The sequence below is a fragment of the Arachis hypogaea genome, chromosome 6 (assembly GCF_003086295.3).
Source record: "Arachis hypogaea cultivar Tifrunner chromosome 6, arahy.Tifrunner.gnm2.J5K5, whole genome shotgun sequence".
NCBI lineage: Eukaryota > Viridiplantae > Streptophyta > Magnoliopsida > Fabales > Fabaceae > Arachis > Arachis hypogaea.
The window spans coordinates 40,800,846-40,818,702 of NC_092041.1; the positions used below are offsets into that span (position 1 = coordinate 40,800,846).

At 41.0% G+C, this 17,857-nt stretch overlaps 1 non-coding gene across 1 annotated transcript; it reads right to left on the minus strand.

Moving 5' to 3' along the window:
• Positions 1–16,360: 16,360 nt before the first annotated feature.
• On the minus strand, positions 16,361–16,468 carry LOC112699764 (small nucleolar RNA R71). Its single transcript, XR_003152703.1, has one exon. It is a non-coding gene; the product is annotated as a small nucleolar RNA R71 (small nucleolar RNA).
• Positions 16,469–17,857: the final 1,389 nt, after the last annotated feature.

The following is a 17,857-nucleotide window of genomic DNA, read 5'->3' on the forward strand; positions in this document are numbered from 1 at the left end:
CAGGATCGAATGGCACCAAGAGAAGATTAGAAATGTATCTAATTTAGTGCAAAATAAGCATGCTTTCATTCATGAGGCAAAATTAGGAAAGGAACACAAAGTCTTGTATTTTCATATAGAAAGCGTGTGGAATTATTGATAAAACCCTTGAAATCAACACAAGATAGAGCCTCAAAATGGGGTATATCAACCTCCCCACACTTAGATTCTAGCATGTCCTCATGCGTGGAGAAATGCAAAAGAAACACTAAAGACCGAGGGATCATAAAGGTATAAGACTCATGAAGTGCAACCTACTTATATGAATGCAACTATGACTAGCGCTATTATCTACTTGGTTAGGAACAAATCGACCTTCCTAAGATATATGCAAGCATATAGGGTCTGATGGTGGTCAAATATAGGACTTACCAATTTTATGCGTCAAATGCAATATATGCGACTTTGCATGAGGAATGCTCGTGAGAGCCGGGAATCAAGGAATTGAGCATCGAACCCTCACCGGAAGTGTTTGTACTCTAGTCGCTCAAGTGTTTAGGGTTGATTCTCTCAATTCTCTCATAATCATGCTTTCTAAGATTTGTTTTTCTTCTAACAATCAACAAATATTTCATGCATGCATACATATATCATGAGGTCTTTTCTTTGGTTGTAATGGGGCTAGGGTCAAGGTAGGATGCATATTTGGTCAAGTGAGCTTGAAATTTGAATCTTTGATAGGCTTAGACTTCCCTCCTAACCTATGACATCCTATAGAATTAAGTTCTAACCTAACTACCCATTTTTCACTTTTTCACATACTCATGTATCCATTTTCATTTCACAACACTCATGCATTGATTTTATTGAGCTACACTTTGCTTTGGGGCATTTTGTCCCCTTTTTATTTCTTTCTTTTTCTTCTTTTTCTTTCTTTTTCTTTTCCATATTATTTTTTTTTCTTTTTATTTTCTTTTTTTCTTTTGTTTTTCTCATTTTTTTCTTTCTATATACAAGAGCATCAATGCATAAGGTCTATACATTTGATCAATACATGAGTATGTACCCAATTCCCAATATTTTCAATAACAATACAAAACTACCCTTTTATTCATCCAATGTCCCAAGATTCCCACACTTGAATGATACTCACACACACTAGCCTAAGCTAATCAAAGATCCAAATTAAGGACATTTATTGTTTTCTACTTAAAGGCTTGTAATTTGCTAAAATAAGAACAAGTGGGTTAAGCGTAGGATCAAATTGGCTAACAATGGAAGATAAAAGGTAAGGCTATTTGGGTAAGTAAGCTCAATGAAATGATGGCCTCAATCATATAAATGCATGAATACACAAAATAATGGATATAAAGAATCAAACAAATCAAGGATCACACTCATAGAGAGAGAACAATTGCACACAAGAAGGATAGAATGTGACTATAAGATGTAGCCACAAAACAAGGCTCAAAGCTCACTAGCTTGTGTTCTTAACTCAAAATCCATGTTCCAAAATATAATTCTTCATGCAAATTTGGCATCAAAATATTCAAAATTGGCAGTGCTACGGTTGCCCCAAAGTATTGATTTCCTAAGAAAGAGTTTCATTGTTCCAACCAAGTAGACTTATCATGCAATCTATGTCAAATAAGACCTAATCATGCAACCTAACCTAATTACAAAGGAGTATTTATTTGGGTGTTACCTACGGAGATCGGTCGGCTGACCTCTCCACACTTAAAACTTAGCACGGTCCTCCGTGCTATAGGTTAGGCGCAATGGGTGGTCGAGTCCCAAGTGTCCCTCATCTCCAATGTCGTCACTATCTCCGCTTGAAGTTGCGGTGGATGTGGAGATATCTGGTTCCTCCATAGGTGGGGTGACTACGCTTAGAAGTTTCTTCACGTGAGCGTATCGGCGTTGGTTACGCCTCTCGTAACGGTCCAACTTCTTGTGAAGGTCTTCAAGGCGTTGGGCGGCTGATTTTTGTGGTGTGGATGATGTTGTGGTGTTGCGAGTCGGTGTGGGTAGTCCAATGTCCTTGGTGAATTTCGGAGGCTTGAGGCACCTCTTGGTCGGAATAACATCGCCCTCGACCGGAATTGAGGTTCTCCTATCCTTAGCCTCTCGGTGGACGCCGGCCATTGCAACTAATTCGGTCACCATAGCAGGGAATGGTAGATTTTCCTTGGCATGAATGCACCCCATGGATTGGCGAATGGCATGCGAAATGTCGACCGATTTCTCGGTTTGAATGCACCATATCAATAATGCAAGCTCGGCAGTAATGGATGACCCATGGGTTCTCGAGAGCACGTAGTGAGCTAGAATTTGGGCCCATGCCGTGGCTTCTTGAGTGAGGTAGCGGGCATCTAAACCCTTTGGTCGTTGCTTTATGGTCCCCCGGAATGTGATGTGTCGGGTAAAGCAATTACGCGGAGGATCGCGCTCCAATCGAACGCACGGTCATCGCATGCAGTCAGGACTTCTTGGTAGGCATCATATCCATCCGTCAACGGCCCAATCCCAAGGACTTCTCGGATGGTTTCCACTGTGACTGACACTTGCTTCCGGCGCACAAATATTGATGTGAGAATGGGTGAGTGGTAGTTGGAGTAGAATTCCACCACCCATGAGAGATTGGCCTCCTTTGGTTGCCGCAAGAGGAACCTCCATTGCCTCCGGTCAATGTGTGGCATCACTATCAGAGTGAGGTGAGCCGGTAGGACTAGAAGAGGCTCCGGGTGATAATTCCTTTCAATCATTCTTGAGTAAACAAGTTCACAGTAGCGGTTAGGGAACTTATTTGAATCCTTTGGAGGGTTGTCCTTCTCTAGAGCATCAACGGGGCCCTTAGCCTTCTTCAGGAGTGGCTTGGCCGTTAGTCCTTGGGCACCATGTGCGCGCACGCGTGATTGGCCTGTGCCTTAAGCATGGGGTTGGCGTAGGGTGGGCTCAACTCTCTGGAAAATGTATGGAGGGTCGCTTTTGTCGATCCATGCGTTCGCGCACGGTGCGCGTCCGCGCGGATGGTCGACAAATGCTTCAAGGACGTGCGCGCGCCAGGTGCGCGCACGCGCAGAAGGGTGCCTTTTCCAAAATTTTGCATGTTTTTGCACCACTTATGGCATTCCAACCCTCTAGACAGCCACTGAAGCACTATAGAAGGATGTTTTAACTTGATACTACCAAATGATCTCAACAAATGAAGCAAAATTAGAATTAAACTCTAACTACAACTACTTCTATTACCTAGGTATCAATCATGAAGTCAAGTGTTAAACAAGTGTCAATCAAGAAATGATGCAATGGTTATGTACAAAGGAAGATCTTACCATGGTGGGGTGTCTCCCACCTAGCACTTTTGTTTACCGTCCTTAAGTTGGACTTCCACTAGCTCAAAGTTCTTGTTCAAGAGAGGCATCCCTCAAGAGGAATACTTCAAATTCCTTGGAGTTCCTTCTTTGCTCACCATGGTACAATTTGAGACGGTGTCCATTTACCTTGAAAATGTCCGGACTTGATGGGTGGCGTAAGTGGTAGACCCCAAAAGGTTCTACTTTCTCCACTTGGTAGGGTCCATCCCACCTTGATCTAAGCTTTTCCGGTAGTAATCTCAACCTTGAGTTGTAAAGAAGGACTAGTCACCGGGTCGGAATTCCCTTCTCCTAATGTTCTTGTCATGGATGGCTTTCATCTTTTCCTTGTAAAGTCTAGAGTTGTCATAAGCTTCTAATCTTAAGCATTCCAATTCCGCTAATTGAAGCTTTCTCTCTACTCCGGCTCCACCCAAGCTCATATTACATTCCTTTATTGCCCAATAAGCTTTGTGTTCGATTTCTACCGGTAAGTGGCATGCTTTACCATATACAAGCCTAAAGGGGCTCATGCCAATGGATGTTTTGTAAGCCGTTCGATATGCCCATAGTGCATCGGAGAGTTTAGCGCTCCAATCCTTCCGATTCGGCTTCACAACCCTTTCCAACACATGTTTGATTTCCCGGTTAGAAACCTCAGCTTGGCCGTTTGTCTGAGGGTGGTAGGCCGTGGCGACTTTGTGTATGATGCCATACTTTCTCATGAGGCCGACCATTTTTTTGTTGCAAAAGTGGGATCCTTGGTCACTTATGATTGCTCTTGGGGAGCCAAAGCAACAAATGATATTGTTCCTCACAAAAGAATAAACAACATGAGCATCATCCGTTTGGGTGGGGATTGCCTCCACCCATTTTGACACATAATCGACGGCTAACAAGATGTAGAGAAAGCCATTGGAATTTGGAAATGGTCCCATGAAGTCGATTCCCCATACATCAAAGATTTCACAAAAAAGCATATTTTTTTGGGGGATTTCGTCCTTCTTAGAAGTATTTCCAAACCGAATGCATTGGGGGCAAGATTTGCAATAGAGAGAAGAATCTTTGAGAAGTGTTGGCCACCAAATCCGCAATCAAGGACCTTTCTTGCCGTTCTTTGGGGGCCATAGTGGCCACCTCCTTCGGAAGCATGGCAAGCGTCCAAGATTGCTTGGAATTCGGTTTGAGGTATGCACCATCGCACTATTTGGTCCGCTCCACACCTCCACAAATAAGGATCGTCCCAAACATAGTATTTGGATTCGCTTTTCAGCTTATCCTTTTGATGTTTGCTGAGATTGGGAGGGAGGGTGCGTGAAACCAAGTAGTTTGCTATTGGGGCATACCAAGGAACTACTTCCGAGATTGCGTGCAAACCATCTAGAGGAAAGGAGTCATTGATAGGAGTGGTGTCGCCTTTTGTGTGTTCGAGGTGACTTAGATGGTCCGCCACTAAGTTTTGCGAACCACTCCGATCTTTGATCTCCAAGTCAAATTCTTGTAACAAAAGCACCCAACGAATTAATCTCGGTTTTGATTCCTTTTTGGTCAACAAATACTTTAGTGCTGCGTGATCCGAGTACACTACAACCTTGGAACCAAGAAGATAGGCTCGGAACTTGTCCAAAGCAAAAACAATGGCTAGGAGTTCCTTTTCGGTTGTAGTGTAGTTGGATTGGGCACCGTCTAGTGTTTTAGAAGCATAAGCTATGACGTAGGGAATCTCACCTTCGCGTTGTGCTAACGTGGCTCCTATCGCATAATTTGAGGCATCGCACATGATTTCAAATGGTTGAGTCCAATTCGGTCCTCACACAATAGGGGCTTGTGTCAATGCTACTTTAAGTTTGTCATATGCTTCCATACATTCCTTGCTTAGCTCAAATTCGGTGTCTTTTTGTAGTAGTTGAGAGAGAGGTAAGGCTACCTTGCTAAAGTCTTTGATGAATCTCCGGTAGAATCCTGCATGTCCAAGAAAAGAACGGACTTCCCTCTCGGAGGAGGGGTAAGGTAAACTAGATATGACATTTATTTTTGCCGGATCTACAGAGATGCCTTCTTTTGAGACTATATGTCCCAAAACAATGCCTTGTTTGACCATAAAATGACATTTTTCAAAATTTAAAACAAGGTTTGTTTTGGTGCATCTTTCTAAGACTTTTTCAAGGTTACCTAATTAATGATCAAATGAATCACCGTACACACTAAAGTCGTCCATAAAAACTTCCATACATTGTTCTAGAAAGTCCGCAAATAAGCTCATCATGCATCTTTGAAACGTTGCCAGTGCATTGCATAGGCCGAATGGCATACGCTTGTAAGCGTACGTTCCAAAGGGGCAAGTAAATGTGGTTTTTTCTTGGTCCTCTAGAGCAATGTGAATTTGGAAGTATCCGGAATAACCATCAAGAAAGCAATAATATGATTTACCGGCTAGTCGATCAAGCATTTGATCAATGAACGGTAGTGGGAAGTGATCTTTTCTTGTGGCCGCATTCAACCTTCGGTAGTCTATGCATACTCTCCAAGAATTTTGCACTCTTGTCGCTATAAGTTCACCGCTTTCATTTTTGATTGTGGTCACCCTGGATTTCTTTGGCACCACTTGGACCGGGCTTACCCACTCGCTATCCGAGATAGGATAGATGATGTCCGCTTCAAGTAGCTTAGTGACTTCTTTTTTCACAACCTCAAGAATGGTTGGATTAAGTCTCCTTTGAGGTTGTCAGACCGGTTTTGCTCCTTCTTCAAGAAATATGCGATGCTCGCATACTTGGGGGCTTATTCCCACTAGATCTGCCAAATTCCACCCGATTGCCCTTTTATTTTTCCTCAATACATCTAGCAATTTTTCTTCTTGTTGAGGAGTTAACTCTTTTGCAATTATCACGGGGAGCTCTTGGGCTTCATCAAGATATGAGTACCTTAAATGGGGTGGTAGTGGATTCAATTCCATCTTTTTGTCATTCTTTGAAGTTTGAGTTTCCAGATGGTTTGTATGGTGTGTGGTGTTTAATTTGCTTGGACCTTCATTTGTTTCTTCAATCATGTACTTCTCATCTAACTTTGCAAGGTGCACTTCGGCAACCATGTTGTCAATTGGGTCACACCGGAATAGAGAGTGATTCTCCGGTGGATGCTTCATTGCTTCTTCTAGGCTAAAACTTACGACTCTCTCATCTATCTCAAATGAGTAGGTTCCCGAGTAGGCATCTAACTTAAATCTAGAAGTTCTCAAAAATGGTCTTCCAAGTAGGATGGATGATGCTCTCTCGGTTTCGCTTGATGGCATTTCAAGGACATAGAAGTCAATCGGAAATACCAACCCTTTGATATTCACCAATACATCTTCCGCAACACCCGTCACGGTTATTATGCTTTTATCCGCTAGGACAAATCTTGCCGTCGACCTTTTTAGTGGTGGCAACTTCAATACCCGGTAGACGGAGAGCGGCATGATGCTAACACATGCTCCGAGGTCACACATACAATCGATAAATTGAACTCCATTGACGGTGTAAGTGACCATACAAGGGCCCGGATCATCACACTTCTCCGGAAATGCTCCCATTAAAGCGGAAATAGAACTCCCAATGGGATGGTTTCCAATTCAAGAATTCTATCCTTGTTCATGCATAGATCTTTAAGGAATTTTGCATATCTAGGAACTTGATGGATAACATCAAAGAGGGGGATGGTTACCTCAACTTTCTTGAACATTTCTACCATTTTGGGGTCGAGTTCTATGCGCTTTTTAGCTTTCTTTGCAAGTGTTGGAAATGGGAGTGGTTGAGCAATTTCTTCTTCCAAGGTTCTTTTGGCCTTGGAGGTCTCCTTTGTTGGTTGAGCTTCATCCTCAATTATAACTTGTTGTGTCCCCTCTTCCTCTACCTCTTTTATATCTATTCTCTCCTCCTCTTGGGCGATTGTGTTAGGGTTTGAGTCCTTTGCTCCCTTCTCCTTTAATTGTGTTCCAGATCTAAGGGTGATGGCATTGATGCCCCCCTTAGGATTTGGTTAAGGTTGAGAGGGAATGACGCTTTGGATTGGGGGTTGAGGAGTGGAATTTGATGGTGTATCCATGCATGCAAGAAGAGCTTGTAGTGTAGAGGTGACGCCGGTGAGGCCGGAAGCAAGTGTGTTTTGTAGTTCCTTTTGGCCTTGGATGATGGTCCGGAGTGTTTCGTCTTGGTTGGAGGGGGTGGTTGCATATGTGAGTTGAGGGGTTTGTGATTGGTTGGGTGGTGGTCTTTGATGTGGTGGTTTGTATGTTTGGTAGTTTCTTTGTGGGTTTTGTTGGTTGTATGGTTGATTTTGTTGGTTGTATGGTGGCCGGTTTTGTGAGAAATTTTGTGAGTTGTTGCTCCATCTTTGACCTCCTCCATTGTTGTTGTTGTCCCTATTCCCTTTGTTGATGATTGTCTCTCCAATTTTGATTGTGGTATCCACTCCCTTGATTGTAGCTTCCTCCTTGATAAGAGTGCCCTTGGTTAGAATTACCGCCTTGGTAGTACCCTTGATTTGGGCGGTCATAGAAATTATGGGTAGCCACCAAAGTGTTGTCTTCTTGAAGGCTTGGGCACTCATCCGTGTAGTGGGAATAGCAAGAACAAATGCCACACACTTTTTGAGGGACCAATTGTTGGTTGTGTTGTTGAGGGGGTGGGGGTTGTTGTTGGTATGATTGAGGTTGTTGTGGTTGTTGTTGGTTCAATTGGAGTTGCCTCAAGATGGATGTCATTTCGCTCAAGGATTGAGTTAGAGTGGTGGTTTCACTACTAGTTGATACCTCATTCACGGTTCTTGGGCGGTTGACTCTTCGTCTCATATGTTGATTGGATTCGGCTAAGTCAATGATAAGTTGCCATGCTTCCTCCGCTGTTTTATATTTAGACAAAGAACCATTGCTAGAGGTGTCCAAGAGAGTTCTATCTTGTTCTCGCATCCCTTGACATATGTATCCAAGCAATAGTTGAGTGTCAAGCATGTGATTAGGGCATGTGTCTAGTAGCTTACGAAACCGTTCCCAATACTCATATAGCGGTTCCGTTTCACCTTGCACAATACAAGACATTTCCTTCCTTGGCCTATCCATCTTCTCCGGGGGCAAGAATTTATCCAAGAATCCTCTTCTAAGTAAGTCCCAATCGGAGGTGACTTCACTAGATAGAGTGTAGAACCGTTCTTTCGCCTTGTCCTCAAGAGAGAAAGGGAAAGCAAACAACCATATAGCAACCTCATCGGATCCTTCCCGTCTAGTGGTTGAGCATATACGATGAAAGTCCTTGAGATGTCGAATAGGGTCTTGTGCGGGAAGCCCGTGAAACTTAGGTAAGAGGTTGATCAAAGCAGTCTTCAATTCAAAGTTTGCATTCAAGTTGGGTGAGTTACATGAAGGGGTTGAAGGACATAATCCGGTGCACCCGCTTCCTTGATGGTAACCCTCCTCGGAGCATCCATGGTATTAGTACCTAAAACGAAAGAAGAGTTGTTAGTGATATTGATGGAAGTATGACTAATGCCTTCCTTGAGTGACGGTTCAATGTTCACTTTTAGTAAGGTGGTTGAGGTAGTGAAGACCTCTTCACCTTTCCCAAACTTTAGCCACCTCCGAGCTTGTCTAATATGAAACAAAGTTCGTTCTATTTCCGGATCAAAGGGGACTAAGCTCGGATTCGGTTGTGAACGCGTCATGCAATGAAGGGGAAGTGGAATTCATGGTAACGATGAGGGGTTAGTCACTTGAACAAATTACAATGAAATGCAACTATGTACATATATACACATTTATTCCAAACAATAAAATGGCACACTAAGCAAGCTCCCCGGCAACGGCGCCATTTTGATAAACGAAATTTAGCATGTCGATTTAGAATTCAATGATGAATATGATCGTGAGTACAGTCTAGTCGACACTTAAATTTCGTACTAAACAATCCTACAATCTATAACCGAGAGTACTAGTCTCCCGAGTCGTCCTCCCTTGGAATTGCTAGAGTGTGCATTTTATTGATTAGGAAGCCTTGTTATGATTCTTTGAAGGTTTTAGCAAAATAGAAAACAAACAATCAATCCTTAAAAGACTTGGCTTAGGGTTGGCATTAGAAATTCTATCCTTATAGTTCCTTCAATGATGACAACAATTAGGCCTTGCTTCATTTAGTTAACCCCTAGGCATAGAGGAAAGTCAAATAAGAGTAATCAACTTGAGTCACAAGTCCTAGCTTTACCTTATGGAAATCTAGCTTTAGTGTACTCCAAGTCAATTAGCAATCCCTAATTCCAACTCAACAATTGACACAACTATTCAACTTCTTCTAATGGCCCAAACCCTATGCCAAGTAAAAAAAAAACTTTTACTCCATAACTAGTGTTGACATTTCATCAAACATTTGGTGAGCAAGAGTGAAAGTCATAGTAAAATTGAGAAGAAAGTAGAATTAAAAGTATTTCAACACAAGGACCTAACAACAATTAACAAAGAACAACAATGGAAATGAGATTCTAAAGGAATTGATTAAATCCAAAACTACAAAATTGAATCCAAGATCTATGAGAATTGAGCAATTACAAACACTACTTGAGATTGGAGAAGAAGATCTATGACATGAACAAAATGAATTGAGAATTGCAATGGATCTCACCAAAGAGTGAATGAAAATTCAGAAATTGGATGAAGATGAACCCTAATGAGAGCTTTGAATCTCTCCCCTTCTCCACAAGTGTAACTAACTATCTCCCTAAAAATATCTAGAATCTAGAAAATGAGCTAAAAAGTCCTTAACCCTTGTTCCCTTGGTCTTCTTAAGCTTTTCCCGCCAGGGCACTTCCCAAAGAATGGGATTCCCAACTGCCTCCACGCCCAAGTCACGTGGCTCTTTAAAAAAAATCATATTCGAACATCGGCGCGCACGCGCACACGGGGCATCTTGTAATGTGCGCGGAGGCGTCAAGTGCGTGCACGCGCCCATGCCGAGATTTCCAAAGTTCAATTCTCATGCTCCCTTCCTTTGCACCCATCCTCCTTCTCTCTTCCGGTCTGTCCCTGCCCTATATTCTGAAACCACTTAGCACACAGGTCACGGCATCGAATGGCACCAAGAAAAGATTAGAAATGTATCTAATTTAGTGCAAAATAAGCATGTTTTCATTCATGAGGCAAAATTAGGAAAGGATCACAAAGTCTTGTATTTTCATATAGAAAGCGTGTGGAATTATTGATAAAACCCTTGAAATCAACACAAGATAGACCCTCAAAATGGGGTATAGCAAGGACGAGCAAACCTTTTAAGTTTGGTATGGTAAAAGCATTGCTTTTTGTTTTTCCATAACCATTTATGGCATCCAAGGCCGGAGAAACCTCTAGAAAGAGGAAAGGGAAGGCAAAAGCTTCCACCTCCAAGTCATGGGAGATGGAGAGATTCATCTCAAGGGTGCATCAAGACCACTTCTATGAAGTTGTGGCCTTGAAGAAGGTGATCCCCGAGGTCCCTTTTAAACTCAAAAAGAGTGAATATCCGGAGATCCGACATGAGATTCGAAGAAGAGGTTGGGAAGTTCTTACCAACCCCATTCAACAAGTCGGAATCTTAATGGTTCAAGAGTTTTATGCCAATGCATGGATCACCAAGAACCATGATCAAAGTGTGAACCCGGACCCAAAGAATTGGCTTACAATGGTTCGGGGGAAATACTTAGATTTTAGTCCGGAAAATGTAAGGTTGGCATTCAACTTGCCCATGATGCAAGGAGATGAACACCCATACACTAGAAGGGTCAACTTTGATCAAAGGTTGGACCAAGTCCTCATAGACATTTGTGAAGAGGGCGCTCAATGGAAGAGAGATTCAAGAGGAAAGCCGGTTCAACTGAGAAGGCATGACCTCAAGCCCGTGGCTAGAGGATGGTTGGAGTTTATCCAACGCTCAATCATTCTGACTAGTAACCGGTCCGAAGTTACTATAGACCGGGCTATCATGATTCATAGCATCATGATTGGAGAGGAAGTAGAAGTTCATGAGGTTATAGCCCAAGAACTTTATAAGGTGGCGGACAAGTCCTCTACCTTGGCAAGGTTAGCCTTTCCTCATCTTATTTGTCACCTCTGTTATTTAGTTGGAATTGACATAGAGGGAGACATCCCCATTGATGAGGACAAACCCATCACTAAGAAAAGGATGGAGCAAACAAGAGATCCCACTCATCATGAAATCCCTGAGATGCCTCAAGGGATGCACCTTCCTCCACAAAACTATTGGGAGCAAATCAACACCTCCCTAGGAGAATTAAGTTCCAACATGGGACAACTAAAGGTGGAGTACCAAGAACATTCCATCCTCCTCCATGAAATTAGAGAAGATCAAAGAATCATGAGAGAGGAGCAACAAAGACAAGGAAGAGACATTGAGGAGTTCAAGCACTCCATAAGATCTTCAAGAGGAAAAACAAGCCACCATCACTAAGGTGGACCCGTTCTTTAATTTTCTTGTTCTCTATTTTCTTGTTTTTCGAATTTTCATGCTTATGTTTATCTATGTTTGTGTCTCATGATCATTAGTGTCTTAGTGTCTATGCCATAAGGTTATGAATGTCCTATGAATCCATCACCTTTCTTAAATGAAAAATGTTCTTAATTGAAAAAGAGAAGAATTGCATGAATTTTAAATTTTATAACAGATTAATTATTTTGATGTGGTGGCAATACTTTTGTTTTCTGAATGTATGCTTAAACAGTGCATATGTCTTTTGAATTTGTTGTTCATGAATGGTTGACTCTTGAAAGAATGATGAAAAAGGAGACATGTTACTGAGGATCTGAAAAATCATAAAAATGATTCTTGAAGCAAGAAAAAGCAGTGAATACAAAAAAAAGGGAGAAAGAGAAAAAGAAAGAAAAAGAAAGAAATAAAAGTGTGATCCAAGGCAAAAAGAGTGTGCTTAAGAACCCTGGACACCTCCAATTGGGGACTCTAGCAAAGCTGAGTCACAATCTGAAAAGGTTCACCCAATTATGTGTCTGTGGCATGTATGTCTCCGGTGGTAATACTGGAAGACAAAGTGCTTTGGGCCACGGCCAAGACTCATAAAGTAGCTGTGTTCAAGAATCATCATACTTAACTAGGAGAATCAATAACACTATCTGGATTCTGAGTTCTTATAGAAGCCAATCATTCTGAATTTCAAAGGATAGAGTGAGATGCCAAAACTATTCAGAGGCAAAAAGCTAAAAGCCCCGCTCATCTTATTAATACTGATCTTCATAGATGTTTTTGGAATTCATTGCATATTCTCTTCTCTTTATCTTATTTGATTTCCAGTTGCTTGGGGTCAAGCAACAATTTAAGTTTGGTGTTGTGATGAGTGGATAATTTGTACGCTTTTTGGCATTGTTTTTAGTGGATTTTAGTTAGTTTTTAGTATATTTCTATTAGTTTCTAGTTAAAATTCACTTTTTTGGACTTTACTATGAGTTTGTGTGTTTTTCTGTGATTTCAAGTATTTTCTGGCTGAAATTGAGGGACTTGAGCAAAAATCTGATTCAGAGGCTGAAAAGGACTGCAGATGTTGTTGGATTCTGACCTCCCTGCACTTGAAGTGGATTTTCTGGAGCTGCAGAATCCCAATTGGCGCGCTCTCAATGTCTTTAGAAAGTAGACATCCTGGGCTTTCCAGCAATATATAATAGTCCATACTTTGCCCGAGATTTGATGACCCAAACCGGCGTTCCAAATCAGCTCAAAACTGCCCGGCGTTAAACGCCGGAACTAGCACAAGAATGGGAGTTAAACGCCCAAACTGGCACAAAAGCTGGCGTTTAACTCCAAGAAGAGTCTCTACACGAAAATGCTTCAATGCTCAGCCCAAGCACACACCAAGTGGGCCCGGAAGTGGATTTTTATGTAATTTACTCATCTTTAGACGCCTAGTTCTTAGATCAATGGGAGGCTGGCCATTCGGCCATGCCTAGACCTTGTTCTTATGTATTTTCAACGGTGGAGTTTCTACAAACCGTAGATTAAGGTGTAGAGCTCTGCTGTACCTCGAGTATTAATGCAATTACTATTGTTCTTCTATTCAATTCGACTTATTCTTGTTCTAAGATATCACTTGTTCTTCAACTCGATGAATGTGATGATCCGTGACACTCATCATCATTCTCACCTATTAACGTGTTCCTGACAACCACCTCTGTTCTACCTTAGATTGAGTGGATATCTCTTGGATCCCTTAATCGGAATCTTCGTGGTATAAGCTAGAATTGATGGCGGCATTCAAGAGAATCCGAAAGGTCTAAACCTTGTCTGTGGTATTCTGAGTAGGATTCAATGATTGAATGACTGTGACGAGCTTCAAACTCGCGATTGTGGGGCGTTAGTGACAGACACAAAAGAATCACTGGGTTCTATTCTGACATGATCGAGAACCGACAGCTGAATAGCCGTGCCGTGACAGGGTGCGTTGAACATTTTCACTGAGAGGATGGGAGGTAGCCACTGACAACGGTGAAACCCTACATACAGCTTGCCATGGAAAGGAGTAAGAAGGATTGGATGAAAACAGTAGGAAAGCAGAGAGATGGAAGGGACAAAGCATCTACATACGCTTATCTGAAATTCTCACCAATGAATTACATAAGTATCTCTATCTTTATCTTTATGTTTTATTCATACATCATCCATAACCATTTGAGTTTGCCTGACTAAGATTTACAAGGTGACCATAGCTTGCTTCATACCAACAATCTCCGTGGGATCGACCCTTACTCGCGTAAGGTTTATTACTTGGACGACCCAGTGCACTTGCTGGTTAGTTGTGCGAAGTTGTGAAATTATGTGTGTACCATGGTATTGAGCACCAAGTTTTTGGATTCATTACCGGGGATTATTTAAGTTGTGAAAAGTAGAGATCACAATTTCGTGCACCAAGTTTTTGGCGCCGTTGCCGGTGATTGTTGAGTTTGGACAACTGACGGTTCATCTTGTTGCTTAGATTGGGTATTTTTTTTTCAGAGTTCTTAAGAATGAATTCTAGTGTTTCAAGGTGATGTTCTTATCATCACCAAAGCTGATTGATCTTCATCAATTTAGCTCTTGAATGCAATGTCCTGCTGAAGCTTGGCTAGCCATGTCTAATTCCTTTAGACTGAAGCTTTAGACTAACATTGCATGATTCCTGGAATTCTCATTAAGAATTTTGATATCTTTATTTTCTTTTTCCACTTAATTTTCAAAAAATCCAAAAAAAAAATTACAAAGTCATAAAAACCAAAAATATTGTATATTTCTTGTTGAGTCTAGAGTCTCATTTTAAGTTTGGTGTCAATTGCATATTTCTGTTCTTCTTGCATTTTTCATGTGTCTTCAGTGATGTTCAAGTTGTTCTTGATGATTTACTTGCTCTGATCTTTAAATTCTCCTATCTTGAGTGTTTTGTTGTTTATCATATGCACTCTCAACTTGTTAGTGTCAGTAGTATACAAACTGCTAAGTTTGGTATCTTGCATTTGATTTTAGTTGCATCTTGATTATTCTTCATTATTAAAAATCCAAAAAAAATATTTTTAATTTGTGTCTTTTCAAGTCAATAATACAGAGAATTGAAGATTCAGAACATACAACAAAGGAATTACACAGAAAAAGCTGGGCGTTCAAAACGTCCAGTGAAGAAGGCAAACTAGCGTTTAAACGCCAGCCAAGGTGCCTGGCTAGGCGTTTAACGCCCAAAAGGGTAGTGCTTTGGGCGTTAAACGCCAGAATGTGCACCATTCTGGGCATTTAACGCCAGGATGGCACAAGAGGGAAGATTTTGTTTTTAATGCCAATTTTTTTTTTCAAGTTTTCAAAATTTTTCAAAATCAAATCTTTTTCAAATCAAATCTTTTCAATCATATGTTTTCAAAATCAATTTCTTTCCTTTTTCAAAAATACTTGCTATGAATTAATGATTTGATTCAACATTTCAAATATGTTGCCTTTTCTGTTGAGAAAGGTTTAATGTTTGAATCATATCTTTTCTTGTTAGCTAAGTCATTAATTTTCAAAATCAAATCTTTTTAAATTGTTTTTCAAATCATATCTTCTCAACCACATCTTTTTAAAACCATAACTTTTCAATCATATCTTCCTAATCACATCTTTTTCAAAATAGTTTTCAATCATATCTCTTTAATTTCTAATTTCAAAATCTTTTTCAAAAATCACTTGATTTCTTTTCCACTCTTGGTTTTTGAAAATCAATTAGTGTTTTTTAAAATGTTTTTTTTTTAAATCTCTTACTTAATTTTCGAAAATTTCTTCCCCTCTTCTCACATCCTTCTATTTATGGACTAACACTACTCCTCAATGCACAATTCGAACTCCATCTTTCCTTGATAAGTTTGAATTTTCTACCTCTTCCTTCTATTTTTCGTTTCCTCTGACACATCAAGGAATCTCTATACTGTGACATAGAGGATTCTATATTTTCTTGTTCTCTTCTCTTTCATATGAGCAGGAGCAAAGACAAAAGCATTCTTGTTGAGGCTAATCCTGAACCTGAAAGGACCTTGAAGCGAAAGCTACGAGAAGCTAAAGCACAATCCTCTGTAGCGGACCTAACAGAAATCTTCAAAGAAGAAGACATGGCAGCCGAAAACAACAACAATGCCAACAATGCAAGGAAGGTGCTGGGTGACTTTACTGCACCTACTCCCAACTTCTATGGGAGAAGCATCTCTATCCCTGCCATTGGAGCAAACAACTTTGAGCTTAAGCCTCAATTAGTTTCTCTAATGCAACAGAATTGCAAGTTCCATGGACTTCCATTGGAAGATCCTCATCAGTTTTTAGCTGAATTCTTGCAAATCTGTGACACTGTCAAGACCAATGGGGTTGACCCTGAGGTCTACAGACTTATGCTATTTCCTTTTGCTGTAAGAATACAGAGCTAGGATATGGTTGGACTCACAACCTAAAGAAAGCCTGAACTCTTGGGAAAAGCTTGTCAATGCTTTCTTGGCAAAGTTCTTTCCACCTCAAAAATTAAGTAAGCTTAGAGTGGAAGTCCAAACCTTCAGACAGAAGGAAGGTGAATCCCTCTATGAAGCTTGGGAAAGATACAAACAATTGATCAGAAAATGTCCTTCTGACATGCTTTCTGAATGGAGCATCATAGGTATTTTCTATGATGGTCTGTCTGAACTGTCCAAGATGTCTTTGGATAGCTCTGCTGGAGGATCTCTTCATCTGAAGAAGACGCCGACAGAAGCTCAAGAGCTCATTGAAATGGTTGCAAATAACCAATTCATGTACACTTCTGAAAGAAATCCTGTGAACAATGGGACAATTCAGAAGAAAGGAGTTCTTGAGATTGATACTCTGAATGCCATATTGGCTCAGAATAAGATATTGACTTAGCAAGTCATTTTGATTTCTCAAAGTTTGTCTGGCATGCAAGCTGCACCAGGCAGTACTAAGGATGCTTCATCTGAAGAAGAAACTTATGATCCTGAGAACCCTTCAATGGAAGAGGTGAATTACATGGGAGAACCCTATGGAAACACCTATAATCCTTCATGGAGAAATCATCCAAATCTCTCATGGAAGGATCAACAGAGACCTCAACAGGGTTTCAATAACAATAATGGTGGAAGAAACAGGTTTAGCAATGGCAAGCCTTTTCCATCATCTTCTCAGCAACAGACAGAGAATTCTAAGCAGAACCACTCTGACTTAGCAACCATGGTCGCTAATCTAATCAAAATCACTCAAAGTTTCATGACTGAAACAAGGTCCTCCATTAGGAATTTGAAGGCACAAGTGGGACAGTTGAGCAAAAAAATTACTAAACTCCCTCCTAGTACTCTTCCAAGCAATACAGAAGAGAATCCAAAAGAAGAATGTTAGGCCATCAACATGGCCGAACTAGGAGAGGAGGAAGAAGCAGTGAACGCCACTGAGGAAGACCTCAATGGACGTCCACTGGCCTCCAATGAGTTCCCTAATGAGAAACCATGGGAATCTAAGGCTCACACTGAGACCATAGAGATTCCATTGGATTTACTCCTGCCATTCATGAGCTCTGATGAGTATTCTTCCTCTGAAGAGGATGAAGATGTCACTGAAGAGCAAGTTGCTGAATATCTTGGAGCAATCATGAAGCTAAATGACAAGTTATTTGGTAATGAGACTTGGGAGAACGAACCTCCTTTGCTCACCAAAGAACTGGATGACTTGTCTAGGCAGAAATTACCTCAAAAGAGACAAGATCCTGGGAAGTTCTCAATACCTTGTGCCATAGGCACCATGACCTTCAGGCCTTGTGTGACCTAGGGTCAAGTGTAAACCTCATGCCTCTCTCTGTAATGGAGAAGCTAGGGATCTTTGAGGTACAAGCTGCAAGAATCTCACTAGAGATGGCAGACAATTCAAGAAAACAAGCTTATGGGCTTGTAGAGGATGTTCTGGTAAAGATTGAAGACCATTACATCCCTGCTGATTTCATAGTTCTAGAAACTGGAAAGTGCATGGATGAATTCATCATCC